Source organism: Eulemur rufifrons, chromosome 16, assembly GCF_041146395.1.
Source record: "Eulemur rufifrons isolate Redbay chromosome 16, OSU_ERuf_1, whole genome shotgun sequence".
In the NCBI taxonomy this organism is placed as follows: Eukaryota; Metazoa; Chordata; class Mammalia; order Primates; family Lemuridae; genus Eulemur; species Eulemur rufifrons.
In genome coordinates, this window is record NC_090998.1 from 37355735 (window position 1) to 37371645 (window position 15911).

The window sequence follows — 15911 nt, forward strand, 5'->3', positions numbered from 1 at the left end:
TGATTCTGTTCTTCCAAGTGTAAATGAGCACATCAAAACGAGGACAGACCTGGGCGGTCGGGCAGGGCACGGCCTGAATGAAGCCGGTGAGCGTTGAACTGGGTTTGAAGAGCCCAGAAATGTGAAGTGATGTGGGGAGAGAGGCGGGGGTGACATTCCAGGTAGGGAGAATGGCATTTGCAAGGGCGAGGAGAGGAGGCAGAGGGTGGCAAACAGATTAGCCAGGCTCAGGAATGAGGTTGGCAGGATCGGAAGGAGCCTGGGGAGGAAGTCGGGAAAGGAAGAGTAGAAGGAGCCGTCCCAGGGCTGAGGGCAAACACGGGAAGGTGGAGGAGGAACATGGATGGGGAGAGACTCTCTCAGCCCCAGAGGTCGGTGCCAAAGCCGGTCCAGCCAAACTCCACCCAGGAGAGGGGGAGAGCAAAGCCCCCTTGCCAAGAGGCACCACCCACCAGGGAAGGCCGTCCCCTCCCAGCCCCACTCCAAACCCTGAGGTAACGGAGGACCCTGTTAGGCCAGAGCCTGATTCATGACAGAAGCAGATGGGGCCACCACGAAATCCTTCTGTAACAATAATGCTGGCATCAAAATAATAATAACGATCATGATGATAATGAAATAAACTACCCCTCCCCCCCCCCCAGTAAAACCCCACAGCAGTAAACCTCATGACGGACGTGGCTGCGCCATTTACTAGCATCTTTGCGCCCAAGAGCTGCAAGTGTTTGCACAAGATTATCTGCTCTGTAGGAGCCCCCAAACCTGACACTGTATCGAGATCACTTGAGAGAATCTATGAAAAACAGATTTCGGGGCCCCATCACAGACCCAGTCAGATGCTCTGAGGGGGCTGGGTGGTGGCCAGGAATCTGCCGCTCCACAGGTAATTCTAAGGTGTGGTTAGGTTTGGGACTCCCTCATCTGATCCAGACCACTCCTTTCACAGATAAGGAAACTGAGGACACGAGGGGAAATAGCTTGCCAGAGGTGACATGGTTAATCAGGGTCAGGGCAGGCAGAGAGCTCAAGCCTCCAGGCTTCCAGGTCAGCGCTCCTTCCACCACTGTCGCTGCCCAGCCCAGGGATGCCGGTGCCAGCAGAGATTATGGTCAGGGAGGCAGCCACCGGGCCACACTCTAATCATGAGCAAGAAGAAATTTGTCTGAGTTGCAAAATGCCTTTCTGCAGCCAGCTCACGATTACTCGCTCCAGTGGGCCCCTGCAGGGATGCTGTGGTCCACCCACTGGCAGGCTCGAGGTTCGGTCTTGCCATATCCCCCAGCTCGCCCCTCTGTTGCCCCAGCGACTGTGTTGGCTGCAGGGCAGGATCTGGCTTTGCCAGGGGATCCTCAATGGCTCCTCTTTGGAGGTGCAGACCTCTGGTCCCCAACTGTCCAGGAGGGACCATTGAGAAGGCCCTGGCCTAAGGACACTCACCTCTCTTCCCCTAGGAGTGTCTTCCAGGGTGGGTTTGGATTATGCGCCTGTGTGTCAGGAGACTGGAGGCAGGAAAGAGAGCAACGAGCTGAGGGTGAAATGGGGTTGGGGGTGTTTAAACGGGAGGGGAGCAAGGGTGTCCTTGCTAAGTAAGACCTTAACATACCCTACCCGTGCATGATCAGCATCATACTCCTTTTCATCAGCTCCCATTTATTGAGCATCCACTCTGTGCCAGGCTCTCAGGCACAGAGATGCAATAAGCCACAGTCCCTCTAAACTGAGGAATCCGTCATCTCCTGGGGATCAGGATACAGTCTAAGAAAAGAACTTGGAGCAGAGAAAACTGTCAGATGAGGGACTCAAACAACATGTGCTGCAAAGGAGATCGTGGGTTCAGAGTCATCGGAGTTCCAAGTTGGAAGGGACCTGACAGATCATCGGGCCATTTTGGGCTGGGGCAGTGCTTCTGCCCTCACTGACCCCCTTTGTGCTGGCTACCCGAGGAAGCCTGGAACAGTGATTCTAGAAGTCTCTGTACTGTCAGATCCCCCACTCCAGCTTGGCCTGAGTAGCTGGGGGTAGGAGGGCAGAGGAGGCAGAGAGACAGTGTACAGACAACACCCTTTCCCTTGTGCAGCTTCTGAGGCCGGGGCTTCAGGGCTCTCTACACCGAGCTTTTGAGTGGTCATGCAAAAACACATGGAGGAATGGACAAAGGGAGGTGGTATTGTGGCTAAGAGCAAGGATTTGGAGTCAGGCTGCTTGGGCTGGAGTTTGTCACTTCCCCACTGCACGGTCTTAGGCATATTATTTAACCTCAAGGAGACTTGGTTTCCTCATCTGCAGAAGAGGGTGTGAAGCTCCTGCCATATTAGGGTTGCTGCCAGGACTGATGAGATGGGGACACGGAGTGCTCAGAACAGAGCCTCACACACACTGGGCTCTGTTAGGTACAGAGCTCCAATGATAACATTAGTAATAGAAGAAAGACAGTGTCCTGTCTCTTCTCTCTAAGCCTATTTTCCCCTGCAAATTATTAATAAATCTCAAAATGAGCACTGACCTAATTTATACAAGTGAATCCAATCGTGTCTATAGTACAAACTGACCTTTCTAGGGTGTACAGGTAGCTTGGCCAGCATATGGGAGTGGGAAAATATTAATAGGTGCGATCCTCCCTGACCCTCCCGGAACACTCACATGTTGTCTGGGAGTTGAGGGGAGCCTGGACCAGGCTGCAGGGAATGCCATATGGACTGCAGAAAGGGCCTGGCCCCTTCTGCCAAATCCTGGCACTGCACATCTGGAGTGATCTGCACATCTGGCTGCATCCCTGGGGCAATGGTCACAGCTGCTGACATTTGAGGGTGGAGCAATCCAGCTCCTCAGACAGAGCCTGGGGGGCTATAAATAACTAGCTAAGAGGACCAGGGGGATGAGGTTGACCTTTGGGGGGCAGGAGCTGCTGGTGATTTCCCCCTCCCCCCTTGGGGCCAGAGCCAGAAGTTTAGCAAAACAGGAAGAGGCAGCAGCAACTTCTGGGAATGTAGGAGTGGCTCCCCTTCCCCCACTTGCCTGGGGCCTTCGGATCCCTGCTAGGACCTGGGAGAGGTGGAGTCATCTAGGCAAGGAGAGGGAGGGGTAGACCCACACAGACTGGGCCCCAGCTTCGATGCCCTCCTATGGCTCATCTGGAGCACAGGAAAGGCAGGGATGAGACAGAGGAGAAGGGCTGCCCAGTGGGGTGTGCCCGCCTCCCTGGCCCCCTCCTGTTCCCCTTGTTCCCCTCTCAGTGGGCCAGCAGGAAGGATAGGCATCAGAAACAAAGTACAAAATGTCCCTTCAGCTCAGGTATATTATATTTGGAGGCTCAAGGTCAAGTTGAGCATACCTCTGTCTCCATTCCCTCCCAGCCCAAGGTGGGCTAAGGTTAACCCCAAATGGGTGGGAGAGAGCGCCCTAGACAGGAGGAAGGATGCCTCTGGGCTTCTGGAAAGGGGTCCAGGGCCTGACCCAAGTGGAATGATGGAAAACCTCCCAATAGACTATTGAAGTGAGGAAGATCCAAAGCTCTGGGTGGTCCTGGGTAAGTGTTTTCCTAGAATAACAGAGCATCTATAGGGACAAGCTCAGGAGAGCTAAGCCCCAACTCAGAGGACCTCATAAAGTCAAAGACTGAAGGAATCATCCAGGAAATGTTGCATTGCTTTGCTTTGCCTGGGTGAGTCTGCAGACATCTGGTTGGAGCTTGGGCTGGCCCACAGCTGCAGTGGGGTCTGTACCTGCATCTGCCATGGAACGTCCTATCTCCTCAGCCTGGAGCCCGTGTTCCACCTGCTGGGAGGGTCCAGACCAGCACTGTTCGAAAGAAACAGAATGTGAGCCACACGTGGAACTTTACATTTTCTAGTAGCCACACCAAGAAAAGTAAAAATAGGTGAAATTCATTTTAATAGTATATTTGTTTAACCTAATATACTATACTTAAAATATCATTTTGGCGTGTAATCAAAATAAAAAGTTATTAATGAGATATTTTACATTCTTTTGTCATACTAAGTCTTTGCAATGCAGTATGTATTTATTTATTTTATTATACTCACAGCACATTTCAATTCCGACTAGCCACATTTCAAGTGCACAATAGCCATAGGTGGCCAGCGGCAGGTTTAGATGACTTGTAGTTTAACTTCTTCATTACCCCTTCCAGTCCCTTCCTGGGGAGGAGGCTCAAGAGATGGAAGAGGAAACCGTCAAGGTCAATGTTAAGAGTTAATTTGCTCTAGGAGGGTAACTACCCACTTTGGTTTTCAAGCATTCATAATAGAGCTGGAATCAGTTCTATTATATAGGCGGCAAGGAAACTGAGTCACAGGGCAGCATCTTCCCTGACCACTGGCCTTTTCCTCCGCTTCCCAGCTAAAGGCTGATAGACTCCCATTTCCTCTTCAGATCTGCCAGCCTGTGCATTCCTCTTCCCCCTTCGTAAAACAACCCCAAACCCAAAGGAGTTTGGGGAGCCAAGTTAGAGAATGTGGGAAAAGAAGCACATTTAGAGGAAAATGCAGAATGGAGCTGTGGGCAGGTGGAGTGTGAGGTGCTGGTGGGACAAACAAGGGGAAATGTTGGTGGGACAGTTGCTGTCTGGGGCTCAGAAGACATACAAAGGACAGTGAAGACCTGGAGATCAGTGAGAGATGAAACTGCAGGATGGATGAGACCACAAGAGCTGGGGAGAAGAAGAGAGAAAGGGAGGGGAGGGGAGGTGGCTAAACTCAGAAACCTGAGGAAACAAAGATTTCGGAGGGTAGAGGAGTGGAAGCTGGAGAAGGAGGCTGAGAGGGAGCAGTCAGAGATTTAAACGGAGCAAGAAGTGCCACATGGGAATCCAAAGTGGGAGAGAATGTCAAGAAGGAGAGATTTGCTGGCGATTGCAATCAAAATGCTTTAGAATCATTCTTATAAAGAGAGCTCACGGGACTTGTTGAAAAGCGCTAAAACAGTAGTACGTTCAAAGCACAGAAACAGACTCTTTCGGGAAAGAGGAAACACAGCTAGTAAGCAAAGGTAGGGGAATGTTCGACCTGATCACAATCAAAGCAATGTCAATTAAAATGACCCGAAGGTAGGTCCTGTTCTCAAACATCAGCGAGAACTTGGTGAAGTGTGTATGTTGTCGGTAGTGGCGTAACCTCTTTTGAAATCAGTTTGGCAATATATGGTAAGAGCTACAAAATATTGTTACGCTTTGGCTCAATAACCCCACCCAGTATACCCTAAACTAGATTTCAATGGCCAGAATTTGGGGAGAAGAAGTGGAATATGAGCATAATTATGTTCTCCATCACACTGCTTATATTATGGAAAATTAGAAACAATTTGAACACCCACAATTGGAAAGTTGTGAAGTAAATTATAATATTTCCACTTAATAGAAATTATGAAGCTGTTAAAAGGGGATTTATGAATGCAACATAGCATCAAAGGAAAATAGAGATTTGTGCGTGCCCTCTGATGGCAACTATTGAAAAAACATAGGCTTGGAGGAAACGATTAAGAGGTAGTATGTGCAGTAGGTAATGATTATGCAGGGCAGTATGAGCACACGTGTTTTTCTGATCATTTAATGATTGCCAATGTTGTGGAGGGCTGTGGAGAGCAGGGATGAGGGCTGAGCAGAAGCCAAGATTTGGCTATGAGGAAGTCATGAATTCACTCATCTAGCAAGTAAAGGTACTGAGTTCAGTCCATATGCCAGGGGCCTGTCGCTGTGGGTATTAGCCCAGCCTTCTCCTGCCAGAAGAAAGCCCATAGTGAGGGGCGATGGCCAGGTGCTCATCCCAGATTCCCTGGCTGGGTTCCAGGGGGATCTGCCCACGGGAGGCACCTGGAGGTCCTTTGTCTCCTCTGCTCCTGCTGGGGACAAGCCCAAGGGTGGAGAGAAGTCAAGAGCAGGCACTGGAGGAATGTGTCTGCAGCAGTGCCCGAGGAGGTTAGGGGAGGGCGGGGGGCCACTGAGGAGCTCAGTGGGTGTGAGGGCTGCTCTTCTCCGGGGAAGGGTTGCCAGCTGTGGTTGGCCACCTGCTGTTTCACATCACCCTGAAGGTGACATGAGATTAGATTCGGGGGGCCATCACCTCCACCGCCCCCCACAGGAACTCTACCTGGGCCCCCACCTACAGGCACCATCCGGCTGGGCAGCCTCCTGCTCCTCCCCCCTCGGCTCTCTTCCTACAACGACACACTGGGGCCTTGAAATAACACATCTTTATTTACGCCATCATTTCCACATAATTTGCCTATGATTCATTTGTTGTCAAGAGGCATTAAAACCTCCAGCTCCCGGGCACCCCCAGCCTGTCCCCTCCCTCCTAGGCCCCACCGTCACCTCCCACGGTGTCCCGCCTGGCTCTCACCCCCATCCCTGCATCCTGAGCACCACACCCACCCTCTCAGCACCCCTTTACCCACGACCACCCCACCCCTACTTGGTCTTCCTTGGGGAGCAGGGGGAAGGGGCAGGGGCGGGCCCAGATGGCATCCACCCATCTCCCTAGCCCAGACCCGCCTGAGGAAGGCCCTGCTGGGAAGGCCTCTAGCCTCAGGACTTGAGATGACCTCATGCAAGCAGGAAGCCCTGGAAAAGGGAAGAAGCTTCTCTCTGCCTAGAAGCAGGAAGCTGTGGAACCCCCAGCCCCAGAGGCTGCCCCTTTCTTCAACCCCCACCCCCTCACTTTGTCAGGCTGGATTTTCCTCCTGCCCCAAAGCCTGGTCCCTGGGTCCCTCCCCCTCACTGTTTCCCAGTAGGCACAGGGGTATAGAGTTTCCACTGTGTGTGTGTCTGTGTGTGTGTGTGTGTTCGCCACGTGTGCTGGGGAGTAGGAAGAGTTGTCTTCTCACACCCTCATTACCCAGCAAGGCTTTGGGGTTCCCCTCCCTGCCCCTCCCAGGGCCATCTAGGTGCTCAGGGAGCTGGAAGGTGGGGCAGGCAGTGGGGAGGAAGGAGGTGAGGGGCGAGGGTGCTGGGCGCGGGTTATCTGATGTGAAGAGCCAGGTGTGCAGCTCTGGGGTGGGGGAAGAGCAGCCTGAGAGAGAAGCAGAAGCTGTAGAAGCAGCCTGGAGACCAAGAGGCAGAGACAGGAAAGGCAGGAGGTGGGAGGGAAGAGAGACCTTGAACCAGGAAGACCCAGGGGGACTGCAGCTCTCTCCCTGGCAGAGGCTTTCCTCTGCAAGCTCTGGAGGCAACACCGGGCAGGTGGGGGTGTCCCCCAGCCCCTGTAATGCCCCCCACCGCCAGCACCCAGAGAGCAGGCAGCCTCCCTTCAACACCATGAGGCAGAAAGGGACGAGGGTCCAGCCTTATCCCTGAATCAGAGCAGTTGGAGACAGTTGAGGGTCTATAATCTCGGTTGGGGTTAACGGGTGGAGGAGGCGTTGCAGGAGGAGATAATGGGGCGGAGCGGAGCCCTGGCATGGAAGAGCGTGCCCTCGGTCCCCCCAGCCTACGCTGCCCTGCACCGCACCGTGCAGCGGGGCAGTGAGCAGGGCTGTGGGCACCCTGGGCTGGGCGAAGGGTGTGCCCACCAGCCTTGCAGCCTGCTTGGGGTGCCAGCTTGGCCTTGCACAAGAGGGGTCCCCCTGTGAGTTCCAACTTCTACCCCCTAGCCCTGACCTGGGATGTGTGTGCGTTGGGGGTGCTGGTTTTGCGGAAGAGGACATTAGGTTAGAGGATATTTGGCTGGAGGAGAGATTCCCCAGAGGAGACGAAAATGACAGTAATGAGGGCTAATGTCACTTAAATGCACGCCAGGCACAATTCTAAACCTTACATGGTGCCCATTTGGCCCTCACCACACCATGAAGTAAGTACCATCATTATCTTTGCTTTCCAGAAGAGAGGCTAAGAGTGGGTCCATGGGCTGCCAGCGATCCCACAGCTAATACGGGGCAGAGCCAGGGTTCCAACCCCACCCCCTGGAGGCTGTCTGTGCTGCTCTTAACAGCCGCCCTAGACAAGACCGGGCAGCATGCTGCGAGCCTCCCCTCATGCTTCCTTCACAAAGACTCTACATCGCATTCACAGATGAGAAAACTGAGGCCCAGAGAGCTCACGCCACTTCCCCTCAAGGTGACACAAGCCAGTGAGAGATGCCGTCAGGATTCGGGATAACCTACTCTTAAAGTCCGTCTGGTATCTGCTAATCAGCTGCTCCCCTCAAGGCTGGGGGGTGCAGTGAAGAGGCGGCAGAAGAGCAGTTGAGTCTGCCCCTGTGGCCCTCCCGCCTAGCTCTGCAGGGCGGTAGGAGGAGCATGGAAAGCGTTTGCTGGGTCAGTGAACAAACAACCGAACACAGAACAATGGAGGGTCATCTTCCAAGGCAAAGGATTGCTGAAGCCGCTGATATCCTCCCCACCCTCCTCCCCACCCACTCCTCTTCCACCTCAAGTCCTTCCTGTAAACACAGCAGAAGGCAGGGAGCTCCTTGGGGTGGGGTCCCTATCAGGGAGGAAGTGCAGCTGGCTTCTCCCCCACCCCCTTTATCACTTCTCCCCATCCCCACTTATCACTGAGGGTGCTCCGCAGCACCCCCTCCCCTGGGGCTCCTGGGTAGGAGAGGGTAAGAAATTTAAATCAGTGGGGCTGGGGGGAGCTGAGGCAGAGGGACACCAGGAAGGTTTTCCTGGCACTGTTGACCTGGTGCCCGTGGTCCTTGCCAGGCGGGGCTGGAGATATGGGAGGCCAAGCCCTGATCAGCCACTTGGTCTATGTGGCTGTCCTGGTAGGCAAATTTGGGAATGGGAGCCAGGTGCTGACCAGATCGGGACATCTGCCCTCAGCTCAGCCCTAGCCCCACACAGGCTGCCACAGATGTTCACGGGTGTCTGTCAGAATTTTAATTAAATGGGATTGGGTCAGGGTGGCATGGGCCTTTCCAGTGGCCCAGTAGGATTCTGAGTGCAAGTGAAGAGGGCGGTGGAGAGGCCCCATGGAGCTAAATAAGGGCTGTCAAACTAGGCTACACATGACTTCTCCATTCCCCACCAGGGTCTGGAGGCCTAAGGAGGGTTCTGCCCAATGCCCCTGGGGCTCACTGGAACTTCTCCCTGTCTTCCTCCTCTCAGCAACTAGTATCCAGGAGGCCATGCCTTTCTTCTCTGAGTCCAGCTCAGATGGAATTTGCAGAACAAACCAGCTTGGAATTTGATATTTGATCCACCCCTTCCTGTATTCCCTAGATCAAATAACCCAGGATCTCTGACCCTTGGCTCAGATCTGGTCTAATTCTAGAAGAGTCTGGTCAGACTTGGGGTGAGACTGTGAGTCCTGAGGAGGGAGGGGTTGTGGAAGCACTGACAAGCTCCCCACATTCCTGGGAATGCCTGAGTCTTTCCAATTGCTCCCCTCACCGGAGACTCGACTCTCATTACCACCCCTTTCCCTTCCTTGCCTGTGAGGTCTTGAACAAGAGAACCAAAGAGTTTCCGGTTAATGCACTAATGTCAACTTGCAAGAGGGCATAGTCCTTGGCTCTGTCTTAGTCACCTCTGAACATGGTCTGCAGACCTAAGTTTTGGAAGATACAAAGCCAGGAGGGATGGTCAGACTATTGGATGACAAAGCAAGGATTCAAAAGACTTGAGCAGGTTAATGGGGGGTAAATCAAATCAGATAAATATGAATAAGGATAAATGCTAAGTTCTGCATTTAGTCAAAAAACAAATTGGCCAAGTACAGCATGAGAGAGATGCAGCAGACACTGTAGGGAGAGATAGTATGTGGGTTCTGGAGCCACAGGGACTTAACTTCTCAGTTTCCAAAGTTCAAGGGAAGGTGTTTAAATTTGCATGAGACTGTTGCACTTCATTTTCTAGCAGGGACCCAAGTAGAGTTTTTTTCACTTGACATTTATTGTGAAGACTAGATCTTGTAGATGCTAACAGAAGTGGGCAGCACATTGTGTCATATTCATTCATCCATTTATTTTTTTCAACTACATTTATGGAATCCTTACTTTGTTCCAGTCTGGTAGGGAGCCCCAAAGGCAAAACAGAAATTTAAAACACACCACAGTGTACACTTCATGCTATAATAGAGTGGGAGAGCAATTCTACCCAAAGGGGGCAAGTCGGGGGAGGGATGCAGGATAACGAGGGTAAGGGGAGCATTTGTGAAAGACATGAAGCCTGAGCTGGGAATTTAAGGAGCAGTAGGAGCTTGTCTTGTTGAGAAAACTGGGAGATAAGGAACAAGGAGAGGGCATTTCAGGCCAAGGAAACACCATGTAGAAACGTGTATAGCAGGGGTTTCAAAGTGGACCCCTCTGGGTGCCTGAGACTCAGGGGGTCTTCAAGATCAAAATTACTTTCATAGTAATATTAAGATATTATTTGCCCTTTTTGTTCTCATTCTCTCACAAGTGTACAGTGGAGTTTTCTTTTTTCTTTTTTTTTTTTTGAGACAGAGTCTCACTCTGTTGCCCAGGCTAGAGTGCCGTGGTATCAGTCTAGCTTACAGCAACCTCAAACTCCTGGGCTTAAGCGATCCTACTGCCTCAGCCTCCCAAGTAGCTGGGACTACAGGCATGTGCCACCATGCCCAGCTAATTTTTTTCTATATATATATTTTTTTAGTTGGCCAGATAATTTCTTTCTATTTTTAGTAGAGGTCTCGCTCTTGCTCAGGCTGGTCTCGAACTCCTGAGCTCGAGAGATCCTCCCGCCTTGGCCTCCCAGAGTGCTAGGATTACAGGTGTGGGCCACCGCGCCCGGCCTACAGTGGAGTTTTCTGAAGGCTCCTTGACATGCGGTATCATACCAGGTTGAATGCAGAAGCCAATATGAGAATCTGACTGCCTTCTGTTAAGCCAGATGTTAAGGAGATATGCCAAAACAATAGCTTCTTGTCATTAATTTAGTATTACTTGGGAACACGGTTATTTTTAATAAAAACTGAGTTATTTTTGTTAACTTTGAACATATTCATTGTTATTTTTAAAGATTTCATAAATACATTTTAAATTTTTCTCAGTTTTAATTTCTAACATGAATATTGATGGATATAACCTATATAACCAAAAGTTCTTTTTTCTTTTTTAGAGACAGGGTCTCACTCTGTAGCCCAGGCTGGAGTGCAGTGGTGCAATCATGGCTCACTGCAGCCTCAGACTCCTGAGCTCGAAGGATTCTCTCGCCTCAGCCTCTCGAGTAGCTGGGACTACAAGTGCGAGCCACCACACCCAGCTAATTTTTTTATTTTTATTTTTTATAGAAATGGGTCTCACTGTGTTGCTCAGGCTGGTCTCAAATACCTGGGCTCAAGCAATCCTCCCACCTTGGCATCCCAAAGCTTTGGGATTACAGGCGTAAGCCACCACACCTGGCCAACAAAAGTTCTTTGTGGTCCTTATTTTTAAGAGAACTGCTAGTCTAAAGGCAGGCCACCAAGGTGCAGGTTCAGAGAGCTGCAAGCAGTTGGACAGAGTGGTGGCTTGAGTGTCAATGTCTGGAAAGATGACGTATAATGCTGGAGATGGACAGATTGTGATGGGCTTTATACCTCACCGAGGGAGCAGGGCTCCAATACACGCGGGGATAAATGAATGAGAAGCAATGACACAATGAATACATAGCTCAAACCTGATTCTTGACACTCGTATCCCTTTCCCTTTCAGGGCACAAGCCACTCCTTACCAGAGAATACTGACATTAATTATGGCTCAGTAATATGCAAGTCTGGATGGTGGTAATTGTTCTGGAGGGTGATATTGACAAAGAAATAACATAATTGAAAGAAGTTGGGGACACGGATAACTAGAGTTCCTGTGTTTCGGATTTATATTCCAACCTTCCTTCTCATCTCTTTCCCACACTTCTCTCCCCAGGCAGCCTTCAGTCGGGGCCAGTTTGGCTTATTAAGTGGCACACTTGCCCCCTGGTGGCCAGATGGCACAATGACACTTCCCCCAGCTCCTGCAGACACCCATGGAGCAGGAGGCCCTAGCCACAGAGGGTGAGATCCGGAGGAAGGCCAGAAAGATCAGTCTGGGGCTAGTCCGGAGGCCCCGCAAGGATCGGTGGTCAGAGCGTGGGAGCAAGGTCGCCTCCCTGATGAATACTTACGTGGCCGCCCTCCACTCTGCAGCCCAGTGATGCTGCCCAGCATGTATGGCGGCCGGCTGCACAGCAGGGACTGTGCTCAGTGCTTTCCACAGATGTCACAACGACAGCAAACCTGTGAGGTAGTTACTAATACAGTTGCCATTTTATAGGTGGAACTGAGGCTCAAAAATGTTAAGTAATTTGCCCAGGGTCATACAAGGAGCAAGTGGCAGAGCCAGGACTGGGGTCGGCAGTTCACACTGTTAACTGTTACACTTCTGCAGCGTCCACTGCTTTGTAATCGCGTGTTTTTAGGTCTGTCTTCTCCCCCTGGACGGTGATCGTCTTACTCCTCGCGGTATCCCCAGCGCTGAGCTCAGCGGTGTGTCTGTGCTTGGAAGCACTGGAAGGACGACGCCACCAGGCTGGACCTCAGAGGGACCCCGCGGCCTCCCGCACTCCCAGCACCGACTGCTCAGGGGCCCCGGGCTCAAGATCTCAGCCTTGGGAGGCCCTTGGCTGAGGTGTGAGTGTCAGATCCTCCCCCGCTGTGACTCCAGAGGTGGCTTGGGAAGCAAGAGAGCAGGTCTCTTACCCATGTCCCTGGCGCGAGGACAGGTAAACCCCACCGGGTACCCTCAGGAGCAGGGACTCAGGGCCATGCGGGACCTCAGTCAGCATCACAGAGACCAAGGTGGAAGGGGGAGCATGGGACGGGGTAGGGGAGAGGCGGTTAGCTCAAACCTGTCCCTGTCGGGCAGTAGCACCACCTAGTGCTGAAGCTCAAGACGATTTAGGCAAACATCAGCTAATCCACAGCTGGGAGTAGCACCCTCCTTTGGAAGTACCTCCTGAAACTGTTGCTGTCCCCCTCCATAGAGCCACAGGGCAGGGCCTGGAACTCTTCCGGCCCCTCTCCAAGCCAGAGCAGCTCACTACAAAAGAGCTCACCGGGTTGTACAAAATGTGAAGAAAACACCCCTCAGTCCTACCAGCCCTTGGCTGAAAAAAGCCACTGAGCTCAAGATCATAACAAAATATCACTCTCCTCGGGAATAGCCTGCACCCAGAAGCCCATCTCCCTCACCTTAACTTGGGACAAGACAGAGGGCCGTCTTGGCTTCAGAGGTTCCACGCCAGGAGGTTGACTGAGACCTTTGTTGAGCCCAGCTTCTCCCCTACCTCTCTCTCCCTCAAACCCCTACGTTTCAGTCTATATTTCAGAGTCTACTTCCCTGGACCCCATCCCGTGTATCATGTATGACATGTGTGCATACGTAACTTCGCTGGGTCCTTGTCCACAATGAAGACTAGCCGATAGGATGTAGGTGTGATGAGGCATCTCCTTGGCCATACTGGGAGTGTCAGATATCACCTACCCTCCTGTCACCTGCAGGGGCCATGGGGTGGGCAGACAGACCTACACTGCTCAGGCAGCCAGCACGGAGCATGGTAGAAGCTAGAGAAACGGAAGGTTCTGGCCACCCCAGGCAGGCCCTGTTTGCTTGCCCCCAGGGCTGAAGGAATCAATATTTCCCAGCACACTGGTGACCTGTTTTACACCACATGATGCCCTGAGCCTGTCAGCCCCATGGCCTGTGGGGTGTTTTTGCTTTCTGTGTCTTTTGAGGAGCAGATTTGCTTCACGGTAGCCCAGGTGCAGCACAGTCCGATGTAAGGGGAGGACGCTCCCTATTTATCTTTCACAGGATGTCAAACAGTCTAGTGGCTGTTTGGTCCAATGCATAAACAGAAGCATGTTGGGCCAGTGTCCCAGGGAGCCGTCCACAGTTAGTGCCAGGTAAGACCGCATTGTGTAGACCAGCTGTGCAATAGAACCTTCTGCAGTGGCCAGAATGTCCTGTATCTGCATTGTCCCTTGTAATTGCCCTGAGGCTACTGAGCACTGGAACTGTGGTTTGTGTGGCTAAGGAGCTCAACGTTTACTTTTATTTCATTTTAATTAATTTAAATAGTCGCATGTGGCCAGTTGTTCCTTTATTGAACAGTGCAGGTGTAGAACCCAAGCAAGAACATGAAGACTTAAAATCACTGGGTTCTAATTATAAGAATTTCCTGGGGTACATTCCTCGCAGTTTACCTGAGAAAGCTGATTATAACACACAGGTCTGGAGATTTTTTGTGTTCCTCTAGATCATCTATAAAGATGTCAAATGAGATTCTCCTAACGGTTCCTCAGAACTCCGTTCTTTACACTTCTCCAGCCGGAGACGTGCCCGTCTAGGCAGCTGTTGATTTCCTCTCTCGAGGTCCGTTCATTTTTCATGACAATATAGCCCTCAAGCTCTGTGCCTCATTCCTGTACTCCCATCTCATCCCACCTTGACACATTTTAGCCTTTGGTTTGAAATCTTTTCAGGTGCTTCCAAAAAATTAAAATGAATCACCACTCACAGGTTCCCAGGCAAACTTATACTAAATAAACACATTGGTTGGGCACGATTTTCCCCTGTACGGATCATGATGCTCTGTCCTTGGTGGGTTATTTCTGCGTGCTGTGCTCAGCGATGCTACCCTTGCCATAAAGCCCACTTCATTGGGAAGCAGAGCGGGGCGCATTGGCTGTAACTCCTCTGGGCCCCTTGGGAGTCCTGTTTCTGCACAGGAGTCATTTGCAATCCTTTAAGTCACTGGAATAGCAGCCATAGCAGCTGTCTCTGATGCAAGACACATCTTTGCCAACAGTTGCCTGGTTTTAATTCTTGAGGTTCTCGGGTAAGTGCCACACTTGACTGGGCCCAGCACGTTCGCCTGAACACTTCTGGAGAGTAGAGCACTAATCCAGGCCCTCTGATTTTCCCATCTCAGGGCCCACTTTGGGGAATGGGAACCTCCTTTACGTCCTCCCAAGGAGAGAGCTGGCCAGACTGTCATTTGTCAGGCCTCTCAACCCAGTAGGAAGCAGTATAATGTAGTTGTTAATTAATGGCTTCTGGAGCTAGCTGCCAAGAGTACAAATCCCATTTCTCTCCCCTCCCACAGGGTGGCTTTGGGCAAGTTATGCCCTCTGTCTATGAGGGTAATAATAGTCCATCTCCCATGGGGTCCTTATAAGGATAAGGCAAACTGGTTTGCATAAAGCATTTATTTACAGCAGTACTCGCAACAAAGTAAGTGCTATGTAAGTACAAGCTATTTTTATTACCATAAGCAGAACTTTTTTCACTGGTTTATTTGACAAACTTCTGGCAAACTTTTTTTCTCTTTGGAAATCACTCAGCAGGCACCCTCCGCGGCCTTCTTTGGTGGCTGTATTTCTAGCTCTCACCAAATCTGTCGTACAGTCCGACCTCTCTGGGCCTCACTCACTTCCAGTTAGGCAGCAGGAGGATTTTTCTATCTCTGGGAATCTTGTTTATTTTGCTATTTGGTGCACACTTTCCTTCAGTTTCAATAATATACTTTAAGAATTTTAGATTTATAAACATCTGTTTTTATACTCTCATTCTAAAACAGAATAGATGATAGCGTTTTCTCTCAATTCAGCCCCATGAAACCTCACTTTTCCCTCTTTTCTTTTGCTTCCAGCTCCCAGACTTCCCGTTGGGAGTGTCCTGGGTGGTTGCGGGCCCCAGGACTGGGTAACCAATGTTCTGGAGAGTCCAGCTGAGCTCCCCGGAAAGGGCAGGGCCAGAGGGAGAGCGGGAAGGTGAAGACACGACAAACACAAATGCACTTTATTGATAAGGCAACAGCATAATACAGGGCTGGGGCACAGCGCCCAATGGGCCAGGGCCACACATGGAGACAGAGGCTGAGTGTCCTTCGTCTTCCTTCTGACGAGTCGGTGGCATTACCACCCAGGGAGGGAAGGAAGGAAGGAAGGGGTCCCAGATCCAGACTTGCTCTGT